This window comes from Temnothorax americanus, unplaced genomic scaffold, assembly GCF_048541705.1.
Source record: "Temnothorax americanus isolate GAGA-0224 unplaced genomic scaffold, ASM4854170v1 Scaffold31, whole genome shotgun sequence".
Classification (NCBI taxonomy): Eukaryota; Metazoa; Arthropoda; class Insecta; order Hymenoptera; family Formicidae; genus Temnothorax; species Temnothorax americanus.
Genome location: NW_027509453.1, coordinates 521,709 through 537,867, shown reverse-complemented (window position 1 = coordinate 537,867; position 16,159 = coordinate 521,709). Strand labels below are relative to the sequence as shown.

At 37.6% G+C, this 16,159-nt stretch overlaps 1 protein-coding gene across 1 annotated transcript in view; it reads left to right on the top strand.

Moving 5' to 3' along the window:
- The window catches only part of LOC143901014 (CD151 antigen), a 119,029-nt gene that overhangs the window by 13,141 nt on the left and 89,729 nt on the right, over positions 1 to 16,159 (top strand). Inside the window, exon 2 of the mRNA XM_077412888.1 lies at positions 14,089 to 14,181. The gene's annotated coding sequence lies outside the window, so the exon portion shown is untranslated. The remainder of the gene's footprint in view (positions 1 to 14,088; positions 14,182 to 16,159) is intronic.

Here is a 16,159-nt window from a genome sequence, read left to right as displayed (position 1 = left end):
GTGCGCCGAACGCACTGATATACGACGTCGCGTCGCTCCATGCACGAACATTATAATGCACAACCGAGCGTTAAGTTAATCGCGAATCGCTCGCCGCGCGACGCTTACCCGTTAATAAATCGCCCGGACTAATGTTCTTCCGCTACAGCTATGCATTTTCCCAACCGCGAGCGTTTCCGTCGTGGAAAACGTCTCAATACACCGTGCACATATGTTCGAAAAGTGTCCACCTTCGGCCGTCAGAGCTAGTCGCCCACACACGCACGTATAGGCATGTACGCGCGTGCGTGGGCGCGTGACCGGTATGCCTACCTGCGTTTCGATCATAAGGACCCGTTCACAACGAGAATCGTGCAGCGAGATTTCGCGTATGGCTGGGTTTCGCGCTCACGCAATCGCGCTTTCGCGCCGACAGGCAAGGCATCGCCCGATGCCGCATGGCTATAATAGATAGATACGTTGACGTAAATCCGACCGCGTGCTGTATACGTGTGTATGCGACGCGTACGCTCGCCAGCCGCACGCTCGCTTCGACCTGTCTCTGTCTCGCGTATCTCGACCTGTCCACGTTGCATTAATTCAGAGTTGCGTCCTCGCAACGCGTTCTCGGCGATATGTGTCAGCTCTGTTGTCACGTGTAATGAGCGATTGACCGAAAGTTGTCCCCCAAAGTTTCCAGTTCGAGAGGCAAATGATTGACAATCCCATTTGTTCGACGCGGTAGAGCCTGCAGACGTGAATTGTAATATACGCGTTGGGGTGACGCGGTGTTACCGAATTTTTAAATATTGTTCGCTGAACTATGCAAGATTATCTTTCCGCTTTTTTAAACAGATAAAAGACGGATACTTTCGCTTCGAAATAAAGATTTGCTTCGAAATAAAATTTATGCTTTTAATAAGGTAAACAAAAGTGTCTTGTTAGCTTTGTGGCTTCGTGTTATAACTTTTATCGTGTGATTTTTTTACACGTCGTGTGTTCAAGTAACGACGCTTTTAATATGTCTATGAGAAAACATGTAACAGCGAGTGATGAATATTAAAAGCGCATTTCCGCGGGGCACGACGCAAGACTGACACGCGCATCTCAGTTAGAGATCTTTTCCACGATTCTCGATAGACTATTACTTCCGGTCATTGGTTCTTGCACTGGTTTAATTGACAACGCATCGATCGGAATTGCATCGTGAATCAGCGAATCGAGTGTACGAATAGAATAGAGAATAGAGAGCCATTAAACAGAAAAATTTGCTCGCTCGTCTGATCGTGCAATGTCGTACGATTTTTCCGTTCATGATGAAAACCCTTTTTGATCGACGAATCGAAAATATTCGTTAATTGGATGTTGCTAATGACGACGGGATGAGAAAGAGAAAGAGAGAGAGAGAGAGAGAGAGAGAAAGGGAAAGAGACCTAGGCAAAAGCGCGTAAATATTTGATACAATCAACGCTTAATTCGTTTTCGATTCAGCGATTTTAAGCGTTTCTCAGTACTTATCTTTTTCTTCATATATATGGTGTATTAGATTTTAATTACGAAAAGACTGTCATGAACAATATTCTATTTGCAGAAAAAAGGAGAGAAGGAATTAAGGTCGATGCTTGAATATATATATATATATATTTTTTTTTTTTTTTTCAAGCATCGACCTTAATTTCTTCTCTCCTTTTAATATAAATATATATTATATAAAATCTCTTTGTGTAATATATGATTATTAAAAAAACATGGTCGTGGATTTACTTTTCTTTATCATCCGATTATGATATTCGTTTGTAACACACAGGTAATTAATTTGTAACATAATCAGTAATCAGATTAAGTATTGGCATGAGATGAAAAATGAGAGATGAAAAACCTGATCTTTTCTCGCGTTTTTTTTCACAAGAAATTCGTTTATGCATGCTATTTTGCTAAAACGAAATAGGAGAACGCCATTTATTTTCAATAACTCTTCATAAAGTTATATTTGCATCTTGCTGTTTATTATATACTAGAACGACGAAATAATTTCATTCTATGTGTAAATATATGTATGCATAAACTTTTCAATTTATGAAGACCTTACAAAATAGTGAAATTAGTAATTATTTTCTCGAGTTCTAAATTATACTTAGTATTTCTTTGCGTCTTCAATTGACAGAAAAAACATTTAACTGTTTTGCTTCTAGAGATTCACTCTGTATAAAAATTTGTAGAAAATCTTTTAAAAATATTACACCCATTACCCTGATGTCAATTAACTATAATTACATCGTTCTTTAGTTATCACGATTATCGTTGTTCATTCATGTCGAAACATCGTGGCGGGAGGTTTGTCTACGAACGGATGGCGATCCTCCTCCGCTAGGAATCGTACGCCTAGGCTCTCAGGTATTTATACCTGCTGGGAAATAAAACCTGTCGAGATTCTTCTGAAAGGACAGAATTACGTGGCCGGGCAAACCTGGCGTGCCGGTGGGTCTCATAATATTCAGGTAGTATAGTGAAGGGCAAAGAGGGAGAAGAGAGTCAGGGTTCCTATCCTGCTTTAAGTATAATCCCCTTGCCTGGCGAACGCGGGCGCGAGAAATCACCGAGTCGTAGCAATGCACGTTGCTTTTCTCCATCCGTATATATTAAATGCGACATCTGAGCGACGCAAAGCTCGTATAGAGAGAAACCGCAATAATTCATATACCGAACTCTGTAAAATAATTTGTCCGATGGCATCAGTATGGGTACATACGAACAATTTAATTAGCGCAAACGTAAGGTATTAATCTGAATAAGGTATTACTCAGAATTCGCCTTTTTATGCAAGGCGTATCTTGAAAAAGTCTTTGTAATCTGATTTATGAACACTGCTTTGTGCCATGGTACAAACATAAATCTCTCATATATCATACTTATAATAATCTACAAATTAAAAAGAAATTATAAGTTTTGAGTGACAATTTTTAAAGGTTATAATAATATTTGTATATCTTTTGGTTGACTTAATATCTCATATAGCGACGTATAACGAGCATAAATCATTATTTTTTTTACCGAGATGAGTAATGGACGGTTATTGCTTTTATTCACCGATGTTAATTGCGATGTAAGGTCGTAGCTAAATCATATTTCACACAAAGTGCCACGGAGACGTGTCCTGCGATGAGGAAGAATCACCTGTTACGCCTCCTAAATCCGCGGGGAATTTCTTTCCGACCGTTCGGATTCTTTCGTAGGTATGTACGTTACTCGCATCTCCGCCTCCGGGGTGTTCGTACCTTGAAACTCGAATTTTTCACTCGAAACGTTATTTCCCCGCATATATATATAGGTATAGTAGTCTCGCACACACGTGCTATTCGTTAGAAGCCGCGCTGTGTTGGCACGGCCGCGGCACTCCGTTCTTTCATGGAAATGGTTTTAACCTCGGAGGAGTACTAGATTTAGATGTCTTCTGTTAGGCGTCCCAATCGTGGGAACGACCTCATGGCACGGTTATGCTAAACTGCATGTATAGCTATCTCTTTTTAATAGCTCAATCGCCCTGTAATTTTCCAATTTAAACTATTAATTATTATTCTACATTTATTTTTCTTTTATTACACAAATCACGAAGTTTCTCTCTGTATCCAATCCTAAAATATATAGAAGCATCTGATTTGCTCTCTTAAATTGAGCTTGCTCTCTTAAACTGTAATAATTTGACATGATATAATAAAAATTGCCCGTTTCTATGAAACTAATTAAATATAAGGTAGTCAATAACTATATATAAATAATTTATTCTATGTATTATTATAAATATGTTATATTTTTCGCGCGAGCGAAAAATCTAGTTGTTTATTACTTTGTTGGAAGTTATAGAATTTGGAATAAAGAAATTTCACACAGACATTATAATGCTAATAGCTACAAATATCATGCTTTCTATTAAATTGTGAATATTTTGCTGCTAATTATGTAGTCTCTGTGTGTATAATTCTTTTACTTTAGATCTTGGTAAGAAGATGTTACAACATTTTATATCACTGCAGACTACTTTTCTTCAGATCTACATATCCCTACAAGCGTACTTATTAATTTTTATGGAAAAATATTCTTAATGCGAAAGGCACTCCGACGGCATAAGAAACATGAAAATATCATATTAAAAAGCGTGATCACGTACAAGCTACTAATACTTTTATTTTGAAATCGACACTTCTATCAGGCAATTTTCCGTCGGGATCGTCTGACACGTTCTATCCTCTTATCGCGTGTAGAAAGTATTATAAGATATATAAGCGAAACGTCTCTTAAAAGTGACGCCCACATATACGTGTATTACGATCAAATACTTTTTAAGATTTCTAGCAATTTTTTTTCTATATATTTATGTATAGAGAAAAAACGTAATTAATTTTCTCTCCAAAAATTTAAGCTTTAAGATTTTTATTTAACGTATGACGTATAACAGCACTAAATTAAATGCTTTGCCAATCCATATAGTTTCCGATTTTGTTGGCATGACGTACGACGTATACCTACGTGACATCGACATTTTACAGGATATAGAAATTTAAGTGCTGTTATTAATCGTAGTGTTATACGGGCTATTGTTTTGGTACACGGCTATGACGTCAACCTTTTCTGTTAAGCTGTTTATAATCGCTAAAGCGTATCAAGACACATGGCAGGAAGCTATATCTCGTCTTTTGAGCGTGAAGTTACCTTGGTTACGCCAACTTCTGGTTCCGGTGCAAACTTGCCACCGGTCGTTGAGCTTCATTAGCTCGACCGCATATACGTTAAATCCTAATTAGCCTCATTTACTCCGGCCTCGTCGATTAAGATCGCACGCCTCCGCCTCACAGCAAAGGCTGTGCACAACTTCGTCACGAAAGATCGATATGCATTTGCCGCGCCAAAATGATTAATCGTTTCTCGTCTGTACACCTTTGAACATTTGGCTTTTTAACAGTTATACGAGTAAATAACTGGTAATTATAAGTCAAATTTCAATTTAATCTTATACCTTTTAGTCGCAAGACTGTAATTTGCCTTGAACTTTCTTGCTATTTATCGTTACTGACTCGCTATAAGTGATTTTCCGGTATTTAATTATTGTAGTCGGTTTATGGGTTCAGAGTAACAGTAATTGCGTCGACAAGAATCTGTCGTTGTTGTCGCATTAACCACGCCCGGAAATTGAACAACCATTACTAGTATGTTGGAAAATCAATTTTCTATTACGATTATTTTAATCGCTCCAACTTTCCTTTTTCATTTATCTTGTATCAAAGCAAAATAAATGAGAAAATGTTATCAGCACGGGGATATAACATGTACATATGTAAATACGCAGCTTCGTAGATAAATACGTAACTGTATATAGATAAATTTATCGAGTTCAGCACGTCCCTTACGGCTCTGTTGGTTCTTGTTTCGCGAGTCCAGACAAGTTGATCGTGAAGAGAAACATCGGGGACCAATTGCTAGTTGTTCCTTATGTAGAAATCACGAGAGAGAACGAGTAGCGCTCGACTAATAATACATCGTGAGTCACGATGTAAATCGTGACACAAGCCCCAATATCGCAATGTACGGCGAGCCCTTTTCGTTGATTTTGCTATCCTTTACTTACTCTCCTTTAAACATCTCTATTTCCGTAGAACTGACATCCGAAACGGCGAAAAATATCAAATATCACCTTAACGCATACGAGTTATAATTTCGCTTATATATAAACGTGAAATATCAACATAATAATGGAGAGACGGTAGTTTGAAGGAAATATTAAAAATTGCGAAGGAAATATTAAAAACATATAAATTACCGGATTGCACACATTGCCACAACCAATAAGCCGAGATCTATAAACCGGTTCGCTGTAATTTTTGTATTACTCGCAGACGGCGGGCGACGCTAAATTAATTAAACCATCCGTATAGCGATTGAGAAAAATTACCGCGTCGTCGTAATGCACGACCACCGCGTGGCTGTCGCGCAAGCACGTACTCGCATGCACTCGATGCCGGTCGTAATTAAGAATTCTCCGACGAATTAATTAAGCTCTGTCGAGGTAAACGATATATTTTACCAGACGCCGTACCTCACGTTGAATGGCATGTGCGTGCTAATGACAGCTCCTTAATGCAGTATATAATGCACAATAGGCATCGCACTCTCTCTTATCCACATGCATAGCCAGAGAATCCCGATTCTCAATGGGCCACACGATTCGGGACTGAGCTTCACCAATGCCATTTCCATTTTGCTAATCACGGTCGTCGCGTCGGTGCCCGCGCCGCGCACGTAACGGACGCGAGATCTCTAATCCGCTCGTCCCACTTCTCAAATGAATCGTATCCCTTTGCTCTTATTCAATGAAAGGGTCGCGCCTCGACAAAGTGGTTCCGATTGCCTCAATCACGCTTCCGAGCGTATCTCACGCGCTCTCGTACTCTCGCCCTCGCGATCTCCGCGGCGGATCCGCGGTGAATTCATGAATGTTATCGTTAGCTCTGTCTCTCCGATCATTGATTCAGCCGATTGGGCATCCGCGAAGATTATACGGGCTCCTCGTACAACTGGACACGTTGAGTCTCGGTAGGTCAGTCCGATCCGGATTGATCGCTTTATTGTGCTGCTGTGATATAGACGTCGTTATGAATAGCATGTGCACGATGAATTGCGAGTATGATGTAATGCGGGCAGGAATTTAATCAAATTCGTCTCATGAGAGGCAAATAACGTTAAATTTTTTATAAACTCTGTTTGCAACTCAAATAATTTGTTAATACTCGGATTTAATTAAATATTTGTACAACGATTATATATCATAACATATAATTTTGTCAATTCACGAAAGAATTAAGAAAGAGAAAACATAATTTATCGTTTACAAAATTTATTATTAAACTAGTATACTGGGAGCTCTTCATTAATGCTTTAAATAAACACGTCATAATTTATCGCATTAATGTTATATGAAATTAAAATAGTCGCGTGTAAGGGGAAAGTTTATTTACTTACTCATTACACAACAAATTCAACATTATTTGTCGCAAAGATATATGAATTTTTAAGCGGTTCTCGAAGTTACATTTTATATAGGTGTGAATATCCTTGGGACTGATGTCGCCAAAGCGTTCCGATGTTAATAGAATATTTGCTATCCACTGGTGTGCACCGGCTGGCGATGGTGGATATTAGCTATGTAAGTGGATTGCACCCCCGGGTCTGCTTGTGCTACCCCACTGAAATTTCCCCCGCTCGAGGCGGGTCGAAATCCCACATAACCCAGTTATCTCCCTGCTATTGGCCGGCCAAATTACGGCGAAGTGTCCGCCGCATTGTTGGACAACGTAAGCGTCGTCAGTATAGCCTCCTTTTCTGAATTTGACCTCGGTTATGACTTCGCAGACCAGCGCTGAATATGTTCGTGATAAGCGCCCGCCGCGCCGCGCCGCGCCGTTTCGGAGCGACTGCCGCGCGAGTTTGGTTATTAATTAAACGTCGTGTCTCTCGAGGAGAGAGAGAAATACAGAATGAAACGACGTGGACGATAATAGTTAGAAAAATTTAATATCGAAAGTTTGCTCGTGTGATTAGGACACGGTAGGTCTGATTACCGGTTTTAATAGTTTAATGCTGTTATAGAGGGAAACGTATCTTAAGTGGTAACGATAACTGCGGCAAAGAATTGAATGGGAAAATGTCGACTGATAAAGAGCCACGGGCAATAGCTGTCAAGCGAGAAACACCCCGTCCCCTCGACGGATATCCGCGTTTACTTATTTGTTAAGTGAAATTGTCTTCGAATTTCCTGTCGAATAGAAGGGCAATCAGACGGTTTAGAAACACAGAAACCTTTAATTCCCGTAACGTAAAGAGAACAATAATGTCTTTCAGCTAGATTTAACTTTATTTTGAGCGAATACAATAGTATTCGTTAATCCAAATTAAAATTATCTACATCAACAAATTTCTTTTTTCATTAAATTCTTCGTTGTATATAAGCAAGATTACCAGTCTTTTTGATTAATTGGTTGTGTCTTTATTTTGCGGTCTCTCTTTCTTTCTCTTTCCCTCGTGTTCGTCTCTATTTTGTTATTTTTTACAATCTTATAATCCCACAATGCGTCGTGTCCTAAACGAGTTTGCATTCGGAGAATCAAATGAATAATAAAATGTAATCGGATTTTGTGTCGGTTCTTCGTGCAGTGGAGAGAGCGTTAACTCAGAATCCATCAGACATGCTCGCTGGTCGGCACTCGCGCTTTGCCGGCGCAAAATGAGAGAATTTCATTGGTTAAAAGCTGTAGAAACGCGGCACACCAGGGTGGCGACGATACGTACTTATCGTCGTCGTCGGACGTCGCGGAAAAATTGGAGCCAGTCCACGAAAGTTTCTCTCTCCGTGAAACGATTGGCGACTCGTTTGTGCTGGTTTCGAAATTGCTCTGGGAATTTTGCTGAAGAAACACAAATAGAAATCGTCATTCGGAGAGTCGAGTTTTGGCTAAGATTCTTTAAACCGCTCCGCCATTCACTGGAAACGGTACTTCCTGATAAATCACATTACCGTGAAAATTTACGTTAAACGGATATACATTAAATTAAAAAAAAAAAATGGATTTTGATGCACTAAAGATCGAAAGATACGTAGTACATATAATTAAGAAATATACTGCAAATTAATAGCAATAGATTAGAAGGTGCCGTAAAAGAAATCTTGTTAGAGTCTATAAATGTGATTTAGGTTCGCGTTTTCCTTTAAAGTCTATATACTTCCTTTACCTTCCCTTATTTATCTTTCGAAGCTTGCTTGCACATTGCAATAGCTGATTGATTAAAATGACCGTCGATCTGCTGCCGAATCCATGCTGTGCTTCCGCCCGTTTCTCTCCGAAACTGGTGTGTACGCTCAGCCGCTAACAGGGAAACTGCATTTCCGCGCAGCCGGCGGTCGAAACGATGAAAACTTTATTACTCGCTACGGACGACAATAAAACGGATCTGGCTGCGGCCTGCAGTATACACCGCTCTGCGAAAGATCCGGTAGATTTTCGGATCGTGGTGAATCGATGGAAAATGAATACCCGACACCGCGCGCGGGATATCTAATATTTGGATAACGTGTAGACTTTTGTCGATGTAACTGAATATGAAGCGGTTGGAAAAGTATAAGTGCGAATTATCGATGGATTCTGAGATTCTCCTCTTTCCGTTCCCGCAAAAGACTTCCAAGACTTTCCTGTTTCAGCATTTGTAAATTTCCGTGTTTTAATTAATATAGTTGTCAATATAGTTTGTTGGAAATCATATTTCCTTGGCAATACGCGCACATTTATATTTCGCTCTTTTATTCGCGATGTAATTCTCGTGATGCGACGGATAATTATTGAACGGTGAGTGCTGTCACTCATAAACAGCCTGATACGAACGACCTCGGGGACCGTTTATTTTGATTTACGCCCCCTTTTGAAATACCTCAAATACCGAATTAAGTATATCCTACCAGTTTCGCTGTATCGCTCGAATCGTACCGATCCTATCGCGGCTCTTGATGTATGTTCGCTTATCACGAATAATAAAAGTTTGCCGTTCTAATTCTAAAGGCTTTTTCGTTTTTTTAAATCCTTATTAATTAAAAAGTGCCTTTCATAGATTAAAAAAAAAAATAAATAACATAAAATATGATGTATGTCGTAAATTCTATAATTTGAGATCGTATAATATAATTTTGAAAAAATATGAGTTGAAACAAAAAATAAAATTAGCGAAAAATATTTTTTTTAATTTATTAAAGATATATGCAATTTTTCTAGAACGGTTTATATTTTTGGGTTTCTTTTGACGACTGTTATGATCACAGAAAAAAAAAGAAGTATTAAATTAACACTAAGTATAGTACTTGTATATACGCAAGAATATATAATCTTGAAATAAGATTATATTGCATTAAACTAAAAAAAACTTGCTTGAATGAAGTTATTATATGGTTCAATCAAGAAAAAAAAGTTTAAATTCTTATAAGAAAATTATATATTCTTGCGTATATATAAGTATATCTCAGGGTTGATTTTACACTTCTTTTTTTTCTGTGATGTATGGATGAGAATATATTTGGCTGCGTAAAATGTAAAATAATTTGGCATGAAACAGATATTTAAAAAAGTTAATGAGAAGGAAACATTGTACAGGTATATATAAACATACGTCAAAAGAGACATTTTCAACATTGCTCGCGAATCGGGATATATATATATTTATTATAATAAAATGCGGATATATGCACAGAACGAAGTGCATCGGCGTTTCCCTGATTTCCTTTTTCCATTTTCCATTTTACGAAATACGAATTGAATATTCTATTTTTGCTATATGTATAACGGACATTTTTTCCCTTTTTTAATTTTTGACAGATTGATTTGTACGGATTGCAACGTGTATACATAACATAAATATAATATCGTATATCTAAAGTAAAGTAATGTTATCTTTTACATTTTCTAATAATCAAAGCTGCATGCCACGTATTTTTGAGCACATTTAATATGTCGTATTCAACGGCAAAAGTATATTCGTGATGTATATTATAGACAAATGTACGATTGAAATGTACACACATTTTATATTTAATTAAATTTACTCATTTTGATATGAACAGAATAAATATTCGCAAAACTAACTTGCTACGGTAGGTACATCGTTCAATCTCATTTTTTATTTTTCCAACTTTATCTGATCGCGATACAAATCAATAACTCGCGATTTCGGCGTAGCGTCATGTAAATTTGGCAAACTGTGGGGAACGCAACTCGTTTATGAGACACGACACGACACGGAAGATCGAGTACAATTCGGAATTGCGCAGACCGATGAAACATGAAACGGGCCGTGTCACGACAGACACATAATATTTGAATATCGTACAAATGACTTGCACATTGCTCGGATAATCGAGACACTCGGGCGAAACCGTTTTATATACGCACGGTCTATATGCGGATTACTATTCACGGCGGCCAGAGATTTTCGTTCTCTATTTCAGCCTGCAATAAACCGAACGAGTTCCCATCGACCAGATTTTTTCGATTGGTAAATGGCGAGAGTAGATCGTGAAGTATTGCCCCGAATATTGGCAATTATACAGTAAAAGTTCTGAATGCTTTCGTATATAATTAAATCTTCACTTAAAGATTAATTGTTTGCTGGAAATGTGCCACAATACGGTATAATAATTAATTAATACAAAGTCGTTAAACGAGCCAATAAATTATTTGTATTACTTATTACTTTATTTTATGAAGATGAAATTGTAACATATATATATATATATATATATATTTATATTTATCTTCCGACCACGTGGATAAGTCTTGTAATTTTTTTATCCGAGGGTTTTTGATATCTACATCGGATATTGTTGACGACTCGCGATGAGAAGGCGAGTCAAAGGGAGCTTTCCGGTATCCCAACAGGAAAAAAAGTTTTCTTACAACGGTCTCTCCGTCTTGTTACATCAGTCTTCTTTTCCGCGTCTGACTTTCCCTTCCCTGGTGACTGTCCACGCTACTTCGCGGTCCTTTGACTGAATTTGAACTTTCAAACTTTCGAGGATCTGAAAACGTTAAATTTTTCCCTGTTTTTTTTTGCTACAGCCGACAGAATGAGATGAGAATGGTAGACCCTCATTGCGTCAGGAAATGCCTATCGCGGACAGAATGATAAAAGATAAAGGTCTGATAAAAGAGATAAAATGTGTCGCGTTATATCAATGTCATGTAACGTGTAACGTTATACAGTTTCTCATCCCGCAGAAAATACTTGCGAAATAATATATAGGTTTAAAAAACTCGCAATAATCCTCCGTGATGGTTTTCGTGAATGATGAAGAATAGTATAATGTATAAACACTATAAACAATATGTCATTTATGAGTTTTCCGAGATAACGTCACCTTCAACCGGCTACTCGCTCCCGGCGAACGTGTGTTTCGTTGTTACGATTTTTCATATCCTACAAAGAACATTTCGCGAATGTGCTCCGCACGGGAAGCGGCGGGAATGAATCCAGCTAATGTGTGTTTTTACTGACTATGACGCTACTCTAACCTCTTGCGTCATACGAGGCTGATGTGCTCTCGCGTTAATTTGCTCCAGATGAGAGGAAGAGATTCCTCTCCAGAAGCGAGAATAAATATGTAACCCGGATATTAAGAATTCCTAGCGAGAGTTATGAAAATAGTTTCGCACCCCTATATACATGCATGGGTATAACACAAAAATTCTCTCCACTGATTTCTTTCTGAAAACACATATACATATAATGACTCGATGAACGTACAAATACATATTTTACATATATTCTTTTTTGTGTTAATTTGCAATTATCGTGAAATTGTAATATACTGGACAAATAGGAGTAGTGCAATTTTCATTCTTAAAATATTTATTTTTGTTATGCAAATCTCCTTCATATTCTATCAACTCATATCTTGAGGAAAATATCTTTGCTCTCGAAGAGAAGTATACTTTAACGGATTTTTGAAGAGTGAAGAGTTGATTTGTTCGCTTTCAACGAAGTTTACCCAGGATAGTTTGCCTCGCTTAGGATCTATTTTTTTTTCTTCCGAATGGATCTCTTCGAACGTTATCGTTTTGCTGTGCGTATCTCGGAGCGTACTCATCCCCGGGCGAGTTTAATATTATACAAAACGGAATTGCAGACGGTGCACCGGAAGTCGACCGGCCCAAGAGGGTTGCGTCCCCGTTGCGCCGCGCCGTCGTCTCTATTCCTTCTGCATCCCGGATGATACACCGGTGTCGGGGATTTGCAGTCGCAGGTCGCAGCTGATGCTCCCGCTGCTTCTGTTGCGCTGCCGCGCGGCAGCATATATGAGACTCTCCGTATGACTCGCTGAAAAATGCAAAGTGCAAGTGATATCCGTCCGAAGGAAAACAATCCGTTACACAATGTGAAATTATGCAGCAGCATAGTTTCGTGAAAATATAGATATTAAACCGTTGTTGAAGAAGTCCCTATATACTTTTTGAAAGCCATTTCATAAAATGTCTACAAATAGATTCGCCGAGATGAAGCGGAAAATTTGTTTAACTTTTCGCGGAAGAAGTTTCGCGATCGATCCTTCAATAAGTAAAACTAACTGTATAATAAAAAAAACGGATTATTATGTGTTTTTATTATTTTTCTTTTTATTATTTTTTTTATTAGTTTTCTTTTAATTTAGTTGAAATTTTATTAAGTTTTGTTTTTTATTTGCAAACGAAGACAAGCTTGGATCTTTCGCGGAGAAACATTTGGCGTGTAATACATCCGGATATATATATACATATATGTTCGGTTCTTCCTTTTCAAAAGCCGTTTTAACGTTATGTCCGTGCAGTCGGCTTATATTAGTAGGTCGTGGCTTATTTGCCGTAAATGTCCGTAAATCGCGTTTGCATGGCGCATCCAGCAACGGAGTTAACGTTCCGGGCATCATTTATAACTCGCTTCCCTTTCGCGATGCAGAACGATATAGGTAAAGAGTGGTTTACCGCCTGTGTTAACGTACCACCGGTATCGAGAAACGTCTACTTTTAACGTCGTAATCTTCACGTTATCTCGTTAATTCCCGGCATTTGTATATGAGCACGGTATGTAAGTAAACGCGGTAAATCACCCTATTTGCAAGCATTATACTCCCATCTCTTCATTTAATTTTAAGGATACATCCTTCTTGAATAATTAACTTGTATATTTAAGTAAAAAGAGATTAGAGAGTTGCTATTAACCGCGCTTCGATATTCCGCTTAACAAGATCGCGATACGCCTCGTTCACTTTAACTTTTTCCCCACGATAAATTCAACGCGTTGACGCGAATAAAAATATACGCGACGTGATTAATTTACTCGCACAACACACACTGGCGTTTAAAAGCGTTTGATACAAGGAGCACGTTCGAACGTCATCAAATATCGGATTTCTCCCATGTATCGATGTTATTGACTTTGTAGATAAAATTTCACATGGCGCAGCCATTGGCGAATGGTTAACTCAAAAGCGCCATTCTGCGCGCTCGGTGATTCATCGGGTAAATACAATTAAAATTTTTGTTGCAGATCGAATAACTGCGTGGAGTAGATAGCTTCGAGGACTTTAAAATAGACATGTGCGTCGAGGATCAACCGGACGTTGTTCGCCAATGACGCAGGGTGAGTGAACAAAATACAACCATATGTTTTGTATCACTGTAAATCCAAGTGTGTTATTTCTACACGCATAAACGTTTGAAAAATAACACATTTGACTGAAACTCGTTTTACATGTTTTGTTGCGGGTTAAATTAACACATATTTAATCGATATTAAATTAAAAGTCAATACGTTCAACCGTGTTAAATTGTGTGATTTAAAACGGCGAGAAATGTACACAAGAAGAGCTTCAGTATTTAATAACATACTTGGGCTGGCAGTGACGTCAAGAACCCATCGATTAATCTAATATACTTGCTCCGACAATGTTCCACTCGCAAGCAAATATCTTTGATAGTAATCACAAATAATAATAATAATTTCTCTTCTGTATTTTATTAAACTTATATTAAGTTAGCGTTCCTCCCATCAGCGCTAAATAAATTTTAACATTGCACAATTATAGGTACACTGAGAAAAAAATTTTTTTAATCCAAGAAAATATTTCTTTGAATATATATATAGTCCTAATAACATATTTACTTAATATAATTACATATATATATATATATATATTTAGAATTATATATCTTTACTTAAATTATATTAAGTAAATATGTTATTAGGACTATATATATATTCAAAGAAATATTTTCTTGGATCTAAAAATTTTTTTCTCAGTGTACTCAAGTTTGGAACTATTAGGTATTTATGAATACCTATATGCGTTTGGCAGAAAATTATGTAGATATTGGGAGGAGGGACTGACTTAACAATCATTAAATTTAGTGCTCGTCCCACTTTGCAGAAATTTGAACTTAAACCTCGACCGCACAATTAGTTTTACAAGAGTGAAGTTGTATTAAAAAAGCTTCTACGTATATTCAGTATTATTATAAAATATTAAATTTTTAATGTACTGTTAAGATATTTAAACGCCGAATTAGGTGCTCTTTCAATTTAGCAAGAATTTTAACTTAAACGTCGATCGCGCCATTAGCTTGAAGATCAAGAATAAAGTCACGTTAAAAAGTTCAAACTCCTGCTAACTGAACGCGAGCACTTTATTCGGTGGTTAATATCTTAATATTACATTAATAGACAAGTATTTTGACACTAAAAACAAAACAGATATTAATATTTTACTATGAATTGTCTCTACTAGAAGATGTTTTTATGTTAGAACAATATTTGAAAAATATTATAACACATTTTCGGTTTACCTTAGTGATTTCTCAGAGCATCTATAATTAGTATGTAATACTGAAACGTCCGTTTTGTTCAATTCATATATTCAATATTTATAAATTCCTCTCTTCCCTTATGTATACAATTTTCAAACGTTTTGAGCACCTAATTAGCACCTAAAAAATTTCGCTGTCAGCGCGATGCACGGTAAGATTGTAGCTAATATTCTATTTTCTCAGAAAATACATACGACGTATACATATTTCTCTTGGTCCCAAAGCGATTTTCTGCCTTTTTCGATACGGTTGATCGTGTAAGTTTCCGGGGGAAATCGAAGGGAAAAAATTATGAAAATATGCGATGCGCAAAGGCATGCAACAGGGAATACATTCTCATACCTAGCTTAATCGACGTGCATTATCGCGCGAACTGTTTGCGCGGCCATAAATGGTCACGCTGGCGTATGTTGGCGGATATGGTTTCTCAACAGTTTCTCAAACCATTAGGTGAAAGGTCCTCTTCCGTCTCGATCTCGATCTTGATCTCCCTTTTTATTAGATTTGATTAAGGCCGATAATCCTCTCGACAACCCACGCGATATACATATACACCTTCAGTTTTTTTCGCTCTCTGTCATTCATCCTTGTTGCCGCGCATGAAATGTTGAAAAACAACCCCATCAAGGCCTGATTCTTCCTGAAACGTCACAAGGTTCCGGATCCTTTGTGCTCTACTTAAACGGAATAACGAGTTGAACCGTCTCTCGTTAAGCGGTATATATATACATATATATATATATACCCGCGGCGAC